General features: G+C 40.9%; 1 long non-coding RNA gene across 2 annotated transcripts; it reads left to right on the top strand.

The window, feature by feature from the left end:
• The first annotated feature begins 8,918 nt into the window (after positions 1-8,918).
• LOC125938757 (uncharacterized) lies at positions 8,919-19,323 on the top strand. Of its 2 annotated transcripts, none has more exons than XR_007462805.1 (3): positions 8,919-9,215; positions 11,966-12,035; positions 18,670-19,323. It is a non-coding gene; the product is annotated as an uncharacterized LOC125938757 (long non-coding RNA). The 2 variants fall into 2 exon arrangements; XR_007462804.1 differs by lacking the exon at positions 18,670-19,323 and adding an exon at positions 15,243-15,446.
• Positions 19,324-19,817: the final 494 nt, after the last annotated feature.

Raw genomic sequence — 19,817 nt, forward strand, 5'->3', positions numbered from 1 at the left:
GAGGATCCTCAGCAGGCTCTGTACTGACAGCCCAGTGTGGGGCTCAAACTCAGGAACCATGAGATCATGATCTGAGCTAAAGTTGGATGCTTACCCTTATTACCATTTGATGTCATAAATTTAATTTCCAAATTACAGAGTAGACCCTTCTCTGTCTATTCACTTCCTCAGGGAACTCATCTGAATTATCACTCTAAATTCCATCCTCACAGGGGTGACTCCCAGATCACATCTATTCACATTTCCACATGGACTCCTAAGAAGGATCTCAAGTTCAATATGTCCAGAGTTAAGCTTCTGATTTCCTCTTCCTTTTCTATGCTCACCCCTAAATCAACTCTCATGGCAGTCCTTCTGTGATGGTTCCAATAAACGGCAACTGCCTACTTGTCATTACTCAGGACAGAAGCCTTGGAGTCACCCTTGACTCATCAGGTTCTCTCATACCCCATGTCCACTGCAAGCTCACATCTGTGTTTTGTCTAAATTATTATATCAATGTGGGCACTTCTCACTAACTTCATCTCTAGTATCTTGCTCTAAGCACCATCTCCCTCACATGCACTGTTTTTAAAACCTTCCTATGGCACAAAAACAGAAACATAGACCAATGGCATAGAATAGAAACCCCAGAATTAGACCCACAAAAGTATGCCCAACTAATCTTTGACAAAGCAGGAAAGAATATCCAATGGAAAAAAGACAGTCTCTTTAACAAATGGTGCTGGGAGAACTGGACAGCAACACGCAGAAGGTTGAAACTAGACCACTTTCTCACACCATTCACAAAAATAAACTCAAAATGGATAAAGGACCTGAATGTGAGACAGGAAACCATCAAAACCCTAGAGGAGAAAGCAGGAAAAAAACCTCTCTGACCTCAGCCACAGCAATTTCTTACTTGACACATCCCCAAAGGGATGGGAATTAAAGGCAAAAATGAACTATTGGGACCTCATGAAGACACAAAGCTTCTGCACTGCAAAGGAAACAATCAACAAAACTAAAAGGCAACCAATGGAACGGGAAAAGATATTTACAAATGACATATCAGACAAAGGGCTAGTATCCAAAATCTATAAAGAGCTCACCAAACTCCACAACCAAAAAACAAATAATCCAGTGAAGAAATGGGCAGAAGACATGAATACATACTTCTCTAAAGAAGACATCCAGATGGCCAACAGGCACATGAAAAGATGCTCAACGTCGGTCCTTATCAGGGATATACAAATCAAAACCACACTCAGATATCACCTCACGCCAGTCAGAGTGGCCAAAATGAACAAATCAGGATGGACAAATAGATGCTGGAGAGGATGTGGAGAAACAGGAACCCTCTTGTATTGTTGGTGGGAATGCAAACTGGTGCAGCCGCTCTGGAAAACAGTGTGGAGGTTCCTCAAAAAATTAAAACTAGATCTACCCTATGACCCAGCAATAGCACTGCTAGGAATTTACCCAAGGGATACAGGAGTGCTGATGCATAGGGGCACTTGTACCCCAATGTTTATAGCGGCACTTTCAACAATAGCCAAATTATGGAAAGAGCCTAAATGTCCACCAACTGATGAATGGATAAAGAAATTGTGGTGTATATACACAATGGAGTACTACGTGGCAATGAGAAAGAATGAAATATGGCCTTTTGTAGCAACGTGGATGGAACTGGAGAGTGTTATGCTAAGTGAAATAAGTCATACAGAGAAAGACAGATACCATATGTTTTCATTCTTATGTGGATCCTGAGAAACTTACCAGAAGACCATGGGGGAGGGGAAGGAAAAAAAGAAAATAAAAAAAAGAAAGGTTAGATAGGGAGGGAGCCAAAACATAAGAGACACTTAAAAACTGAGAACAAACTGAGGGTTGATGGGGGGTGGGAGGAGGGGGAGGGTGGGTGATGGGTATTGAGGAGGGCACCTGTTGGGATGAGCACTGGGTGTTGTATGGAAACCAATTTGACAATAAATTTCATATTTAAAAAAATAAAAAATAAAAAACCCTCCTAGCTAGTTTCCCTGCCCCCACTTCAGTTTATTCTTTTTTATCTATTCAGTCTATTCTCCACAAAGTGATCCTATTCAAATAGAAATCAGATCCCGTCACTGTTTTTTTTTTAATTTTTTTAGTGTTTATTTTAGAGAGAGAGACAGCATGAGCAGGACAGGGGCAGAGAGAGAGAGAGAGGGAGACAGCACAGAGCCTGACGTGGGGCTTGAACCCACGAACTGTGAGATCATGACCTGAGCTAAAGTTGAACGCTCAACCAACTGAGCCACCCAGGTGCCCCTGGATACTGTCACTTCTTTGCTCCAAACTCTCCAAAGGCTTCTATTTCAACATGAACTCCAAGGTCCTTACATAACCTATCGCATTACTGCTGATCACCCTTGCTCCCTTGCACACTGCAAGAGACACACATAAAAGAGCTTCCTTGTTTCTGAAAGATCCAAGCATGTATCTTTGTCATGGCCTTTGCAACTTCCCTTAGCCTGGTTTCTCCAAGAGCAGTCTGAGACAAGGCTTGCTTATAGCAGTTTATGTGGACAGAAAGCAGAAAGGGACGAAACGCAGGAGGGACAGAAGCAGTGTCACAGGAGGAAGGAAGGCAGATATAAAGATGCATGATTGATGGGATCACCTCTGTGGGAGACAGGTACTCAATCCCACAGGATCATCCTTATGAAAGGCTTAGGAAATGCATTTCAACTGTCCACCAGGGAAACAAAAAAAGGAGCAGAATTTATCTATAGGCTCCAGTTTCCTGTTGGTCAAGAGTGGCCCCGTGGGCATAAACCCTCTGGCACAGCTGGGTTTTGCATGCATGACTATTGACTGGGTTTCTGCTGATACCCATGCTATTGCAACACAGAAGCCCCAGGTCAGGAGTCAAAAGTATGGGAATGTATGTGTCTCAGGCCCCAGTGAAGGCACTATCAGATTAGACTTCCATGCAGCTGTTGAAGCCTGAGGGAATGGATACAGCAGCAATAGCTGGAGTAAGTGATAGGAAGAGAGGATTTCAGGCGGCACACAAGCCATGTCCAGTTTGAGCAGGCTCCTTCCTCTGCCTAGAACACCCTACCCCCATATATCCTAATGGGACTCTCCCTCAGGGCTCAAATGTCACCTTATTAGAGAGGCCTTCCCCCAAGCATTCAATTTAAGAGAGTAACACACACACACACACACACACACACACACACACACACACACACACCAAGATCCTCCATACTTAAAATTAAAATCATAACTCTGTTATGAATTTAACTGATATTCTAATTCAAAGGAAATGGACAAAGGGAAAATAATAAAAAGATTCCTACACGTAGCCTAGAAGATTGTGAATCATTTTGAAGTTTGTGGAAAAAAACAAACAAAACAAAAAACATGGGCATATGGTTGTCTGATAAGACTTTGCTAAATCCTATTTAATATCAGCTTTAACTCTATAAAACCAGAATATTAATCAGACAGCAGAAAACTAAAACTTTCATTATACATGATTTCCTAACCTGAGTGAAGGATTTCATCACTAGGACAAATATAAGAAAAAAAATCTCTTTCCCTGAACCACCTAGGTCCTTTGTAGTTACAGATCTATCTGAAACCACTGAAATATAGTATTTAAAACATAGTAAAATAATTTCTCTTTAAGAAAAAAGTATTTGTAGAACTAATGGTCTGCAAACAGGATATGATGGATTCAGAAATAAAAAAAAACAGCATGAAAACTTAGCATATTGATTGTTAGTGAACGCAATCTGTGTAATCACACCTACCACCCCTTCACTGTAAACAGTTGTTACTCAGAAGCCATAAGTGGGAAACAGGTTCAATTCCACTTTTAGGGTCTTAGAAGGAATGCTGAGAGTATCTCTCAATATTTAGAGGTCTCATTTGAGGCAACCTGGCTGGGTGGCCATCTTACTTTAAAGCCTTCTATAGAAAAAAGGACATTCAAATGCCCCATTTAGGAGGCTGTATCCTTATTGAGAAATAATTCTATTTTATATCTAACTCAACCCTGCCAAAATGCAAGTCCACCATATGCAGACTTAAAAAGCTAACATGCATGTTTACATCACTCGGTAGTTCCCATTTTTTAAATGCTACATGATAATCATTTCTTTCATCCTTTCTTGCAAGATTAATTTCCTCTCTACTGTATCTCTGACTCAAAGTTTCCTATGTCCTTTGGTCTGAGGATTCAAGAAGCTAACCAACATGGACTTCTATAACAGCCCTGATGATTTCTATGTCTGGTATTTCTAAATTCGGTATGGTCTAGCCCCTGGCTACTACTCAAAGTCTGGTTTCCAGACCAGCAGTACCAGTAGCAACTAAGATCTTGTTAGAAACGCAGATTCTTAGACACCCCCCCACCCCGACTACTGACTCAGAATTTGCCTTTTAACAAGATTCCAGGTGATTCCTTGCACACCAAAGTCTCAGAAGCACTGTTCGAGAGAAGTACAACTTGAGAGTGCCAACATCATCCCCAATACCCTCCAAGGACCTGCTGTTTTGACCTCTTACAGTGTTGATTTTTTTCTTATAACCACATTTCTAGCATAAATTAGTAATTTGTCTGTAAAAATTAGTAAAAATACAACACTTTTTTAGAGGCTTGAAAGGATAATAGTCTTGATTTTAGGAGCGCCTGGGTGGCTCAGTCAGTTAAGCATCTGACTTCAGCTCAGGTCATGATCTCACAGTTTGTGAGTTCGAGCCCCACGTCCGGCTCTGTGCTGACAGCTCAGAGCCTGGAGCCTGCTTCGGATTTTGTGTCTCCCTCTCTCTCTATCCCTCCTCGACTAGTGCTCTGTCTCTCTCTGTCTCTCAAAAATAAATAAATGTAAAAAATAAAAATTTTTTAAATAGTCTTGATTTTAATTCTTTAAAAAAAGTTATTTCTTCATGGTGCCATTTACTATTTACCATATGAATAAAGTTCAGAATAAGATCCTCTGCACTGTTACTTGTTTATGTTGGTCTCTCACTCCCTAGATTATATAAGCCCTCTGAAGGGCAAAGACTAGGTTTTCTCTCTCACTGCAGCCCCAAATCAGCATATATTCACATTTTTATAAGCAGTTGTTAATGACTGCAAAAAGAGGGCATTCCCTTGCATCTTTTGTCCTAAACAATTAATCCATGGATGCCAAAAAGTGGGAGTCAACTGAGAAACTGAGAAACTTCTCAATTTCATTGTGGAAAAACAAAACCAAAATTCTTGTTAAAATCAATACAGATAAAATCTGTCATTTCCTTTTGTCCTACCAACTCCATTACCTACCACACTGAGAGATAAGATACTCTGAGCATACTTACAACCTGGCTATCACCACCCAGGGCTTCTTCAAACTCTTAGAAGATTAAACCCATGATGACTTTTTTCCCTAATAGCACACTTTTAAGGGTCATACTTTTTCTGAATTTTGGATCTATTTTTTATTATAGGCAAGTTCTTAAAGATAATCAGTGGCCCCACAATCTTAATTAGTGCTTGTACTACAACGTGCTAGTGTTCTTAAAGCTCTTAAATATGAGTAACCAAGATCAATTTACTTAATTTTTCAAAAGGAAAATTCCTTTCTTCATTTTGGTTCCTCTTTCTACAGAACTTCCTGCAGGAGTAGAAGATACCATTTTTTTCTAAGGAATTTATCTACATACTATGATATTGCCTTTTTCATGTCTTCTTTTGGAAGTTCCGTCTTAAAAAAGGGGGGATATATATATATATATATATACACACACACATATATATATATACACACACATATATATGTACATATATACACACATGTGTATATATATATACACACATATATATGTACATATATACACACATGTGTATATATATACACATGTGTGTATATATATACATAGATATATATGTATACGTATGTATATGTGTACATATGTATATATGTATATGTACACATATACACATGTGTGTGTGTGTATATATATATATATATATATATATATATATGTATTTTGTCTTCTTTCTGACTGGAGCTCTATGTTCCAAAGTCTTCCCTGGGAAAGGCTAGGTACAAAGTGGCCTTTTCAAAGTGCTTTTCTAAACTCTTTAAAAGCCTTCAAAGTTTATTTGTATTTCTTTATAATCTCCTCAACTATCCCACTTTTTCTGGCCAACCCATTTGCAAAAACCTTATTAAGTATGTTATGGAAGTATATAGATTTACCTGTCTTCTTTTCTTATTTTTATGTTCCTAACATAATGTAAGCTCCACTTAGCAATACACTATAAATAAGGAAGTGCTAGATTTATTACCACAGCACCTCTCCCTACCACGTACCACCTTCTCTTCGCTGATAAAAAGAATAAAATAACTCCCTGATTGAGTTAGGAAATGTGTCTTCATGCAGGTGATTTTCAAACACCCTAAGATTATAGTAGCACATCGCCATTATACTTCAGGCCACAGATGTCAAATGAACAAGTGCACCGCTGGACAAGATCCCATAAAACCTCAAACCCAGCTGCTCTGTTCTTACTGATATCGCCATAGCTCAGATCCATGGGACTTAACATGCACCACTGCATGAAATTTCTCACTGTCTTATACTGTGCCCTGATTGTTTCACACGAAACATGCGCATCAGCCTCCCATAAGCCACTTACAGGAAATTACACTCTCTTGAGTGCTTATCACCACCCTGAGCCCCTTACACAAGTCTGTGCACCTAATACAACCTTGATCACTTAAACACTTCTTTGTGGATTGATCCATTGATTGGCTTTTAATCTTTCACTCATAGATAGTCTGTATCAATACAGATAATGTAAAACTGAGGGCTGAGGTAATTACGTGGCTAATTAAAACAAAAGCCAATCATTCTCTCCAGCCTCCATTTTCCTCTCATAATAAAACTTGCAAAATCAGCAGATTGGATGCTCCCAATATGAATCTACACATAGTCACTAGAGTTACTCAGCCCTCTGTCAAAATATTTTGTTTAAAAGTTGCCAGATAGCACAGAGTTTTGTATAGCATACGGCTCGAGTCTGTAGCTATATTAGATTTTACCAAAAAAACTTTTGCGATACTTGGATGTGTGTATCCACATGGATTTGGAAATTGAGCAATTTATGTATTATTATATTTAATTTATAATCACCTCATCCCCCAAAAGTATTTAAGGCCATATACAGAAATGCAGAACTCCTGTCCACACACTTAGAAGCGCACACACACACACACACACACACACACACACACAGAGATAATGACACCTACTATGAGGCAGCCTAGGCACTACTGAGAATCAGTTTCACAGCAAAATTCAAGCTTTAGTTCCTGTTTGATAATATACATTTCATTAATAATGGAAGGCAGCATATTTAAATTTTTATTATTTATGTTATAGGTTAAACTGTACTTAGCTTCCTTTGGTTAGCTTTGAGGGAATGCAATTGCAGACTTATATTTCAGGAATGTAAGTAACAATATACTGTGTCATTAGTCATCTTCAAAGACTAGGAGTCCTCACACCTTTCTCTCAGTTTCCCTTTGCCAAGACCGAAAAAGGATACTATAAATGTCATGTTGTAAATGATAAATCACATTTTTATGGACTTGGAAGTTAACTTTGCTTGGAAGCATTTTTATGGATTTTGGAAGCTAAAAAATAAAAGCAGCTAGGTTTATAAGATCAAAAACTTTCTTTCCAGGGAGTAGCATTTGTTCTGTGTTCCAGGACATTCACCATTGGTTTCAGTTTTCTCTTGGTATTTTTTCACTACTAAGAGGTATAAGCTGAAAACAATATCTTTAATGAAGGTAGCTGTGCACTCAGCCTCACAACTAAAAGAATTTTTGTTGCTGTTGTTGTGTAGTGTATGGGAAACAATAAGACACTACTGGAAAGTCTTCCCCACTGGCCATTGCATTTTCTTCCTTGCTGATGAGACCATGATTTTGTTCAGGTATCCACACTCTTCCTAAGTATAGGCCCAGGTCTAAGGGGTGAATTTTGTTTAGTCTGTGGCATTCATAGTAATAAATGATGAGATTAGGAAAAGACACATGTCCTCATTCTGGTCAACAAGATCCCATTTCTGCCCCTACCGATTGTTGCACTCCAAAGGGACTGTGAAAGTACCCTGGCTATCTTGCTCCTGCCAAGGGAAGCTAGGCCACTTGGATGAAAATGGTGGAACAGAAACATGGAACCTGGATCTCTGGCGACACCAGTGAGCCACTGAATTAACCAACTCTGAAGTTGCCCTTCTTCTCTGAATGCTCTGTAATATCAAATAATAAATCACTGATCTTTTAAGCCAATTGAATTAGGAGTTCAAGTTATTTGCCCCTGAAAATTAATATTCTCTCTTCTATCTCATCCTGGATAGAGTAGGGGGAAATTCAAAATGTAGAGAGAACTTGTTGATATTTCACTACACAGGGAGAAAGAAGGAAGATGAATACAGGACCTGAGCATGAGCCCTCCATTTGTGTATTAACTGTCTCATCAATCCCAGTGTTTACTCCCTCATTCCATAGTCTGTCGTAGAACACGACATTCCTTGGCATTCTGCTGGGTACTAAGGATATGGGCATTAACATACCACAAATCTCACCCTCATAGACCAATGGATGATACAGATGTGTCTACCAAAATGTTTACCTCAGTATGATTGAAGTATGTATATATATCATCTGCCACCAAAACCCAGTGGCACCTAATTTAATCTGAGAAGAATTCCAAAAGAATTTGTTTTTCAAGTTATGAGAAAACCCCATTTTCCTGTAATTTATCCAAACATTTCACATGCATGAAGTCATGTATTTCAGAGCAAATCAAGTAACCCTCAGAGTTGACCCTAAAGAAAGAATCAGCCTTATCCAGGCAGAGTAGAGAAGGAACCATCGAAGAAGGGAACAGTGTGCACAAGGGCACAGAAGAAGGAGAGAGCACAGCTGGGGAACTAAAAGTAACCTAGCATAACAAGGCAAAGACACACCTGGGGAAGTGGTGAGCCATGCCCTGAGAAAAGGGCCAGATCATAAAGGTCTTTATCCTGGGAGGATTGCAAGTGACAGAGAGACATAACCCTCTATGTTTTTTAAGGAAAACCACTCTGGCAGTATGTGGGATGATAAATTTGGGAAGGGAAAAGTTAAGAGACAGAGGGATAAGACTCTGAAGCTATTGCAGAAATCCACCCCGTAACGGTAAGGACCCGAGCGAAGGCTGGGGCAGTGGGAACACAAAGAGAGGAAATGTGAGGATGATTAAAAGAAATTGATTGATGGAAGAGTGGATGGAGGAAGGGATAAGAGGTGATCTGAGCTGACTCCCAGCAGACTGGATTGGACAATCAGGAGATGACTGTGCCAAGACCAGAGACAGGACCTTCCTGGAGAGGAAAGTGTGGCACTGCATAAGCAGGAGACACTGCCCCAGCCAGTAGCCATGAGAAGGGCTGCCATGTCTCCTCATGACAAATAGTCCACCCCACTGTCACCACAGCAATCTTACTCCAGCTGAACTGAGTGCATCTCAGAAACTATGTCACCTGTAACTGTGAAATCGACGACTATGTCAATGAATTCCTATTCCTCACTCCTTTTGATTCTCAAGTAACAGAAAACCTCGGAGGTTAGGTTGATTTGATCGAATATATGGATTTGTTTTATGGTACGTGGATAAAACACAAGGAAATGGAAGAATGCGTTCAATATCTTGCTATGCCTTACAGCATAAATAAGCTCAAAATTAGAAATATTTGAAAGTGATTTTCCTTTTTTTAAATTTGGTTAGGTGGTCTGTGCCACACTGTGCAAATGCAACAGTTAATTGATCTTATTTACATTTCTTTATTCATGTATGCTGTATATGAAATAGGAAATATATAAACACATAGATATTTTTAAGGTACCTTCACATGGTATCCTTAAAGCCACAGTTGTTGCGTATGAATAAATTCACTTGCAGCCTTCAATGACATTCTATAGGAAAGGGAAATGGGCTTCTACAAATAGGAGAGAAGGTAACCACCCCCCACCCCGCCCCTGCAAAGCAGCTTCTTTTGGCCCAAGGCAGGTGTTGGGAGAGCAGTCCTGTTTCTGCCAGCTCCCCCTTAGCCCTGGCTGAGAGTCCTTAGTGCTACATTAATATCACTGTCTGACATATCTGGGTTATATAACAAATAACAGGTTGACTATTCCCCCACTGCTTACCTCAGAAAAATTCTACTGGCGGGCGCCTGGGTGGTTCAGTCCGTTAAGTATCTAACTTCAGCTTAGGTCATGATCTCACGGTTTGTGAGTTCGAGGCCCACGTTGGGCTCTGTGCTGACAGCTCAGAGCCTGGAGCCTGCTTGGGATTCTGTGTCTCCCCCTCTCTCTGTCCCTCCCCTGCTCGTGCTCTTTCTCTCTCCCTCTCAAAAATAAATAAACGTTAAAAAAATAATAACAACAGCCATACTATTAGCATATCTCACAAAATTAACAATAAACCTGGACCCTGCTTCAGATTCTGTGTCTCCCTCTCTCTCTGCCCCTCCCTCGCTTGTGCTCTCTCTCTCAAAAATAAATAAACTGTAAAAAAAAAAAAAAAAAAAGAAAGAAAGAAAAATTCTACTGGCTGTGCAGAAGTGAGGCAGCAAGAGATGTCTATTTGCCTATTAAAAAAAAAATTCATGGAGAACCTACCGTGGGTGAAGTGCCTAGGAAGACATGGTTCCTGCCTTCAAGGGGATGACAACAGTATTACCACCCATAACAAAGGTGGAAAGAATGAACTAGAGCAGCACCAGAAGTTGCAAGGCCTATTGCACAGTCGAATGAGCATTTGAGTGAGCTCTTAAAACTGGGCAAGGTTTTTACCAGGCAGAAACAGGAAGAGAAAAGCATATTCAAAGTCAAAGGAACAACTTGAGCAAAGAAGTGGAATCCAGAAAGAACATAATATATGCATATGCAACAGAGTTAAGTGCATAGTAAATGAGGCATGGCTCACACCTCTCCTGTTTGGTGACTTCCTTCAGGCCGCTGACACCACTCAGGTGCCTCTACAGCACCCACCACCTGCCTTACAGTTATTTCCTTACAGATGCCTCTCCCCACCTGGAACGCTAACTCCTAGAGAGCTGACAGGTGCTTTTTCATCTTGGCATTTACAGCACGGGATGCCACACCTGGTGCCTAATTGGTATTCAACAACATCTTGCTGAATGAATGCGGTGTGCCGGTGTGCCCCAGTGGAGGCAATCCCAGTTAGGTGGAACCAGGGTGAGTGGGAGTAATAGGACAGAAGATGAAGTAAGACGGGGAGCTTGGAGCCAGATCATGAAACACCCAAACCCCGTAATTAACGAGTGTAGACTTTATAGAGAATGTGGACTGTTTTCATGAAGGAGTGGCATTGGACAACCAGATAAGAACTATTAATGATGGGCAAGAGGCAGCGAAGATCAGAGAATAGGAGAAACCACGTGAGATACAGAGAACTCGGGAGCTCTTTAGAACTCAGGGTTTACCAGGTGCTAGGCATCCAGACACTGTGCCCAGCACTTCGCACATGCTATTTCGTTACGTCTTCACAGCACTCTGAAGCAGGTACCATTATTCCCAATCGAGAGACGATGAATCTGAGGCCAAGGAGGATCCCTATGGAACCTAAGATTCCTTCCCAACCACATCTGACCCTGAGAACAAAGCATTATTTTGAGCAAACAAGTGGGAGGAACCCCAGATGGAAGAAAATTCCAGCACTGATCAAGAAGAAACACAGGCTTCAAACAAGACTGGGGGAAGTCCTTCCCAGGCCTAAATCTCTCAAGGGAAGCCACAGCACGTGTCCACTGGCACAAACATAAAATTATAACTTTACAATGATTTAACCTTATAAGGAAAAATTTTAGTCACCAATGTGAAAATGTGCAGAGATGGATAGTTTTATTTTGCTTTATTCTTTTTAGGTGGCACGAGAGCAGAAATATTTGAAGACCTTTGCCCCGGACTACATTTCTGCATAAATTTTCCATCCAGGTATTTATGCAGGGATATTTGCTCCTTGAAAAGGCATAGACTTGCTCTTATTCATTTTTGTACTTGATTTAACACATTTTGCACATGGTTGGAGTTCTATAACGGATGCTAATCCAACCTGAACTTAATCAGTTGGGAACGAAAGAAGGTATGGCTGGCAAGGTGATCAAGATCAAGTGATAGGCTCAGAATCTGAACGTTTGTGTTATGGGTCATGACTTTTAGGAATATTTATGACAGGAAACATTTGGCAGGTGAAGAAAGAAAAGAGGTGGGGGGGGGGAGTAGAAGAGAGAAAGACCACAGTCTTCACTTTGCAGTATACGGTTATTTTCCTGGAAATAGCCTCTTACGGCAGGTTGCTGTCAGAAGGCAAAATCCTAACTGAGCATGAGTTAAGGTTTATTGCCCTGGTCAAAAAACCAAGGCAAGCATGCAAAAAGTAAAGATCTTTATTGTCTGAAATAAAAGCATGCAGCAGGGAGATGTAGAACAGAGAAGGGATGCCTACATCCTTTTTGAAAGAAAACAAATCCCCAGGCAATAAAAAAAAAAAAAAAAAAAAAAAAAAAAGGCCACTAACTTTAACACTTTAGAGAGTGAGGAAATAGGGATTGAATTAGAAGAAACACCGATATGGAAATAAGGAGATGTTTTACAAAGCAGTATTATGATTGTAAAGAAAATAATTAGAAAATACCTTCATCTCTAAAAAAGATGTGGATTTACTGATTTTCGGTGTTAAGGAACTTATTGATGACATTAAATAACAACTTAATGAATCTGTGTTCCCAGAACAGATTCATATCAAGTGTTCGTCATTTTTAAATTTGTTGCCTTTTTTTTCTTCATCCACCTGAAGAGTCAGCAAAAGTCTCTGAAAACATTCGTTTTAAAGAACCAAAATCAATTTCCTGATCCGTTCATTCTTTGTACAAATATTTTTCCTAAACATGTATTAAACACAAGCACTCAATACTAGCGTGCTGTGGGTGATGTGATGATAAATGGGACATTCCAGAATGCAAGGAGTTTTAATCTTGCAGGAGAGGTGACATCTATACAAAGAATAGAATTCAAGGTGTAAGTGTCACAACAGAGATATGAACATATGCCCCTAGGTGTTCAGTTTACATCCAGCCGAGGTGATCAGGGATAGCTCCATACATGAGGAAATGAGTAGGTTCCTGAACCTACGAACACCCCCCATCTGGCTGCAGAATGAGATTTTACCCAATGCCAAATTCTTTGCTTTCCACTCTATGCTTGCTGGTCGACCGGAAGAAGAAATCCTGACCTGTCTTCTTCAGGATTAGGAGGTTCCTACAATAAATACAAAAGCACACAAAAAGTACCCACCGAAAGAATTCCCAAACATGTCCTCAAGTTAGTGCCAATCAATAGAAGCAAAATGGGTAGTTGATACAGTTGCATGTTGTCAGATTACCCTCCCTGCCCTTCCTCTCTGCTTTCCCTCACTCCTACAAGGGAGTTGTTTTCATTCAACCTAGCAACACACCTCAAAAAGAAAAACAAATTATAACAAGCAAACCAACACCCAACACTACTGACCATAGTGATCTAAGCCTTGAATATCAGTGATGATGACACAATGTGTGGTTTTTTAACCCCCCGGCTTTTCTGTCTTAGCTAGAAGCCCTCCTGGCAAGGGGAGAGGGAAAGAGGGAAAATATTCCCTTCCTACTCCCTACCTCCAAATATCTGCCTGGCTCTGTCCCTTTGTATTCTTCACGTTTTAGTGGAGTAGGGTATGACAGCTTTCTCATAATGAGAGCATTACACATAAAAATAACATAGGAAGCTTTTCAATGACAAAGACGAGGTATCTAAATTTTATGTCATCTATATTTTACCACATTAAAAAAAGTAATGGGGGTGCCTGGGTGGCTCAGTCCATTAAGTGTCCAACTCTTGATTTTGGCTCAGGTCATGATCTCACTGTTTGTTAGATCGAGCCCTGCAATGGGCTCTGTGCTAACAGTGCATATGCTTCTTGGGATTCTCTCTCTCCCTTTCTCTCTCTCTACCCCCTTATGTCTCTCTCTTTCTAAAAATAAATAAAAGTTAAAAAATTTTAAGCAATGTATCTACATATTATCTCTTTTTAAAAAGAAAAAAGACAGAGTTGGGGTGCCTGGGTGGCTCAGTCGATTAAGTGTCCGACTTCGGCTCAGGTCACGATCTCACGGTTCATGTGTTCAAGCCCCACGTCAGGCTCTGTGCTGACAGCTCAGAGCCTGGAGCCTGCTTCAGATTCTTGTCTCCCTCTCTCTCAGCCCCTCCCCTGCTCATGCTCTCTCTCTGTCTCTCACAAATAAACATTAAAAAAAATTAAAAGAAAAGAAAAAAGAGAGAGAATCTTAAAAAAGATTCTAAATTTCCCACCATTTTCTAAATCTATTCACTTCCCCCCAGACACCAACGTTCCGTTCAATTTCTGGTATATCGTTTTCTTCATTTTTTTTTTGTAAGCAATATGTGGTGTCATTTTCTTTGCTTTTTGAATTTCTAAAAATGGTATCACAGTTTTTCAATGTTAATTCATTTTTTGAAAGAGAGCGAGTGAGTGTGAGCTGGGGGGGGGGGGGGGGCGCGGCACAGAGAGCGAGGGAGACACAGAACCCAAAGCAGTTTCCAGGCTCCGAGCTGTCAGCACAGAGCCTGACCCAGGGTTCAAACCCACAGACTGAGATCATGACCTGAGCCAAAGGTGGCTGCTTAACAAACTGAGCCACCATCACATTTTTCATGTCATTCTGCAACTTGCTATCTTTCCTCTTAATATTGTGTTTTTAAGATCTAGCCATGTTTGTTTTGCATATAAAATCGGATTCATTATTTTTAAGGCTTTGTATAACTCTCTGGGCCCATTTCCTACTGATGGGCAGTTAGGATGTTTCCTGTTGTTCACTACTGTAGTGCTGCAAAGATCCTCCTCTGTCCCTGTGCAGTGTGAAACAGTGTGACGTTGGTACCACAGCAGCTTGGCTAAGCGAGGACTACGTTTCCCAGAATTCCCTCTCTGCACTTCCCCAGGTTAGCATGTGCCACGAGAGGTTTGGGAAGCAGGTGTCAATGGTGGCAGGGCCTGTGGCTCCTCCAGCTCCTCATCTCCTTCAGCCTCTCTGACTCCTGAGCCAGGTGCAGGTTGAGTTCTGAGACGAACAGCACCGGTTTCTCTTGCAGGTCACTCCTGTTGTCAAAGCTGAAAGCTTGGAGGTGATGAGAGACCTATGCAAGTTCCAGTCCATCATCATCAGTTCCACGTTGTCCCTGCTCTTCCCCACATCGTGTCCCTCATTCCTTCTCAACTGTCTGGCCTGTTCTCTTTAGGCTCTAGCACCAGACACAGAAGCAACACCTCACGTAGCCTGTTTGTATCAACTCTGTAATAAAGCCCTTGCTCTATACCAGACCTAGTGGTTCAGCTTCTCCGGATCCAACCCTGCCCGGTGTCTTTAGAAACAGACACCCTAAGCTGCCCTCTCCTGCAATCACCTCACTCTCTCCTGCTTCTCCTGGACGTGCAGATGGACAGCAGGCGCCTCATATTTAGGAAAGAAAAAGCTGTTCATACTAGAACAAGATTGCCTCCTACCTCCTCTGATAACCTTCTTTCTTCCCTTTTATGGGCGCTGTCTCCTCCTTACTCAGAAATTAACTGATTAGTGGAACATACAATCTCTTCATGCTTTCTTACAAAACTAAACATACTCTTTCCATATGATCTAGCAATCGTGGTCCTTGGTATTTACCCAAAGGTATTGAATACTTATATCCACTAAAACCTGCACACAGATGTTTATAGCAGCTTTATTCATAGTTGCGAAAATTTGGAAGCAAGCAAGGTGTCCTGTAATAGGTGAATGGATAAAGAAATCTATGGTACATCCAGACAATGGAATATTATTCAGAATTTAAAAGAAATGCACTATCTAGCCCTGAGAAGACAAAAACATTTAAGAGCAACCTTAAATGTCTATGACCAAGTGAAAGAAGTCAATCTGAAAGGGCTACCCACTGTATGAGTTCAACTATATCACGTTCTGGCAAAGGCAAAACTATGGGAGACAGTAAAAATATCAGTGGTTGCCAGGGATTGGGGGTGAAGTAGGATGACAATTAAGAGGATTTTTAGGGCAGTGAAACTACTCTACCCTGTATATTATAACAATGGATACATGTCATACGTTTTTCCAAACCCATAGAATGTACAACACCAGGAGTGAACTATTACTTAAACTATGGGCTCTGGGTGATTACGATGTGTCAGTGTAGGTTCATCAATTATAAAAAAAAAAAAAATGTACCACTCTCACGGGGGATGTTGACAATGGAGGAGGCTATGCATGTGTGGGGAAGGGAGTATATAGGAAATCTCTGTACCTTCCCCTCAATTTTGCTGTGAACCTAAAACTGATCTTAAAAAATTGTCTTAATAAAAAAAAATAAATTCTTCCTTGCTAAGGACCCACGAAGAAGATAACTGCCTCATTTTTGACTTTTTAAAGGAAATTCACTTTCTGATTTTAAATATGAAACGTGTCATTTGAGACAAATGAGTAAGTCGACATGGCATTTCACCAGGGGCTTCCCCTTTATTGGGATTTCATCGATATGGAAACAGACGAGGCTTGAGAAGAACAAAATTGTACTTATTTTTTAAAGCTGAAGAGCATAGGTGAGACAGGAAAAAAAAAAGCCATGGGTAGAAATCCAACACATTCACTTATCCAAAGGAGAAATGGGGGATACCCAACTCTGTTACCCTCTGAGCAGTACTGTAGGCAGGGCTAACTTGAATGTCCTTTTCCAGAGGATGCCACCAGTGCTACCAGCAACATAGCAGTGAAGAGAGAATGTGATTATGGAAATTCAATCTCATAAAAGAATGTCTCGCCTCTTTGAGACAACAAGGAGCTGAAAGCTGGGTACTTGAAGAGACTAAAGCACAAGAAAACTGAAACACTCTCTGCCACTTGTTTCAGTTAGATTACTTCATCTTGACAACACTAACACTTTCCCCTCAAGTTTAGAATTGACTAGGAATTGGGGGTGGGGAGAATTCATCCTTCATCACTTTTCATCTTGAGAGAAAGAGAGAGAGAGATGAGAAAGAGAGAGAGAGAGAGAACCTCTTGAATAAGTGGGATGCCTCTCTCTCATGTAACTATTATCAAATTGAGGTTATAAAACAGATATGTGAAATCATTTTTTTTAAAGAGCACAAGGTAGGACGAGGTATTTTTGGCAAACTAAGTAGCGGAACAGTAGGTAGTCAGAGTTCTTATTTTACCTAAGACTCTACCTGTTACATGCACTCCTAACGTTCTGCATGTGTCATGGTAAGGACTCTAACTTTATATATTAATCTACTTTTAGAGTGTAGGGTGAGTGCACTTACAGTATTGCCTAAGTTCATCCACTGTTAAAGACTCAAACCCAAGTTTAAAAAACAAAAAAAAGAGGCTGAAGACAACCATGAGTAACTCTTTGTTTCCAATAGGATGCCTTCATCAGTGAGTAACTGAAGACCCAACTAAAGGTGGATTAAGCTTGGGAAATTTATTTCCTTGCATAACAAAAGTCCAGAAGAAGATCAGTTCCAGACTTCATTAATTCAATGGCTCAGCAACACAGCCACAGACCCAGGGTCTTTCCATCTCCCTGCCTCATTACTGGCATGTCAGCTAGGTTTTCTCATAATCACAGGACAGTTACAGCATCACATCCTCAAACACCAATGTCCAGAGGTCTGTGTCTCATTTTTAGAGCCAAGATGCCTCTCTCAGAAACTCCTTCCCACCTCCTTGTCAAGAACTAGATCATGGGACCGTCCCTGAGGCATTCACTAGGGAGAAGAACGAGACTTCTGTGATCTGCTTAGACACAGTCGGAGTTGAGAGGAGCCTCTGTGTGGACGTGTGGCAGTCACGGCTTTGGGGTGAGCCACTGACAGTACATGCTATGCTGCTGTGAAGCTGGAGCTTGATTCTACCTCTACATAAGAATAAAATACTTGCTGTCAGGTTCAAAATGGGCAGTTTCTATAAATGCTTTTAGTTTAATATTTTGCCCATTGAGAAGCCTAACGAATAGAATGTTAGCAGGTGCTAACCCTATCTGAAACCTATTTATGCTAGTAGTCTGAGCTTGTTCTAAGAGAGAAATTTGAAGCCACTTTCCAGGTAACATCCCTCCTAAATATCTGCAAATGACCAAACATCACCTAACTTCCTTATTGAGGAAATACTGTTCTATGAACAAGATTAAAAAAAAAAAACGGGTGTGTACAAGACAGCCACCTTGTTTTATGTACCCCCCAGTCTTCTTTCTGTTGGAAAATATGAACCCCCACTACCCAGGATTCCTACATGACTCTGGTACACTCGCCAACCACAGTACCCACTGCAGAGGTAGACGTGTGGCCCAGGCCTTGGCATGCAGGGCACTCCAGTACCCTCACCACAGCAATGGACCCTCAACTAGACTCCACCTTAGCCTGGGCAGGCACCACACCAAAAAGTCTTTCCTTCCCTGAGATTTATTAGATGAAAACCAAAAGCATAAGTATCACTTTTTTCTTTTTTTTTTTTTCTTTTTTGGATCCTAGGTGTAATAGGAGAAAATGTGGCTGAGAAAATGTGGCTAAGAAAACACAAAAAAGAAACAAAGACTAGTGGCCATGAGAGAGAGACAGAAAGAGAGAAAAGGAAATAAAGAGGTGCATCCAGCTGGCCCGAAGCTGTGAACGTCCCAGTGTGACAGATTGCATAATTGACCCTAATTTCTACCCCTCCCTCTATCCACAACTTTTGCCATGAGACTTTGCAGTTCCACTTCCACGGGGAGAGTATATTCCCCCACTCCCTGATTTTGAGCTTGGCCAGGGGATTTACTTTGGCCCATGGGATGTCAGCAGACACATCTTCAACAAGGGTTTTACTATGTCTTTGCCCTCACCAGGCGAAGAACCCACCTCCGCTCACCTGCTGTCCGAGGAAGCTGTGAGAGACACACATGAGCAGAACCACAGCTCAGTATAGCAGCTCCTTACCCTAAATCTGCTGACATAGGAGCAAGCTCAGCAGACATCAGCAGAGCCGTCCAGCCACCCACAGATGTGTGAGCTAAATAAACGCTGGCCGTCACGTGCCGCTGAGATTTGCATGGTTGTTTATTACACAGAAATGGCTGACCAATACCCCAGCTGTGTGAGCCAGTGTATCACCCCATCCTTTCTTCGCCTAATATTTGTCAGTTTGTTTTTAATCACCAAAATGGAGGCTTCCAAAGGGGCTTCTTGCCTGTTTTGTTCTCTGTTTGATCTCCAGTATCAACAAAATGGACTGGCACACTGTAGGCACTCAATAAATATTTGATGAATAAAGAAAGTTTGAGCTGAATTTCTGTCACTTCAAACACAAACCCTGACTAATACAAGCCACACATCAAATGAGATTTTTTTCTCCTCTGATTTTACAACAGATATTTACGTCACAAAAATCACATCGATAGAATTTAGTCTAGTGGCTTTCTCTTATATTAGGAGGATTTTCACTGTTAAACCATGAACGTATCAAGGGGCCAACACAAAAGTACAGACTAGTCCTTAATGAAGTCAATTTGCAATTGTTTCTTGGCAGAGAAACTGTAAGTCATAAAGTGTGAAACTCACCCAGCAAATCCACACTAGGGCATTAGATCACATGTTAATCCTTTGTTATCTACACCTCCACTGATCACTGAGACAATAGTGGC

The sequence above is a fragment of the Panthera uncia genome, assembly GCF_023721935.1.
Source record: "Panthera uncia isolate 11264 chromosome B2 unlocalized genomic scaffold, Puncia_PCG_1.0 HiC_scaffold_24, whole genome shotgun sequence".
Lineage (NCBI taxonomy): Eukaryota > Metazoa > Chordata > Mammalia > Carnivora > Felidae > Panthera > Panthera uncia.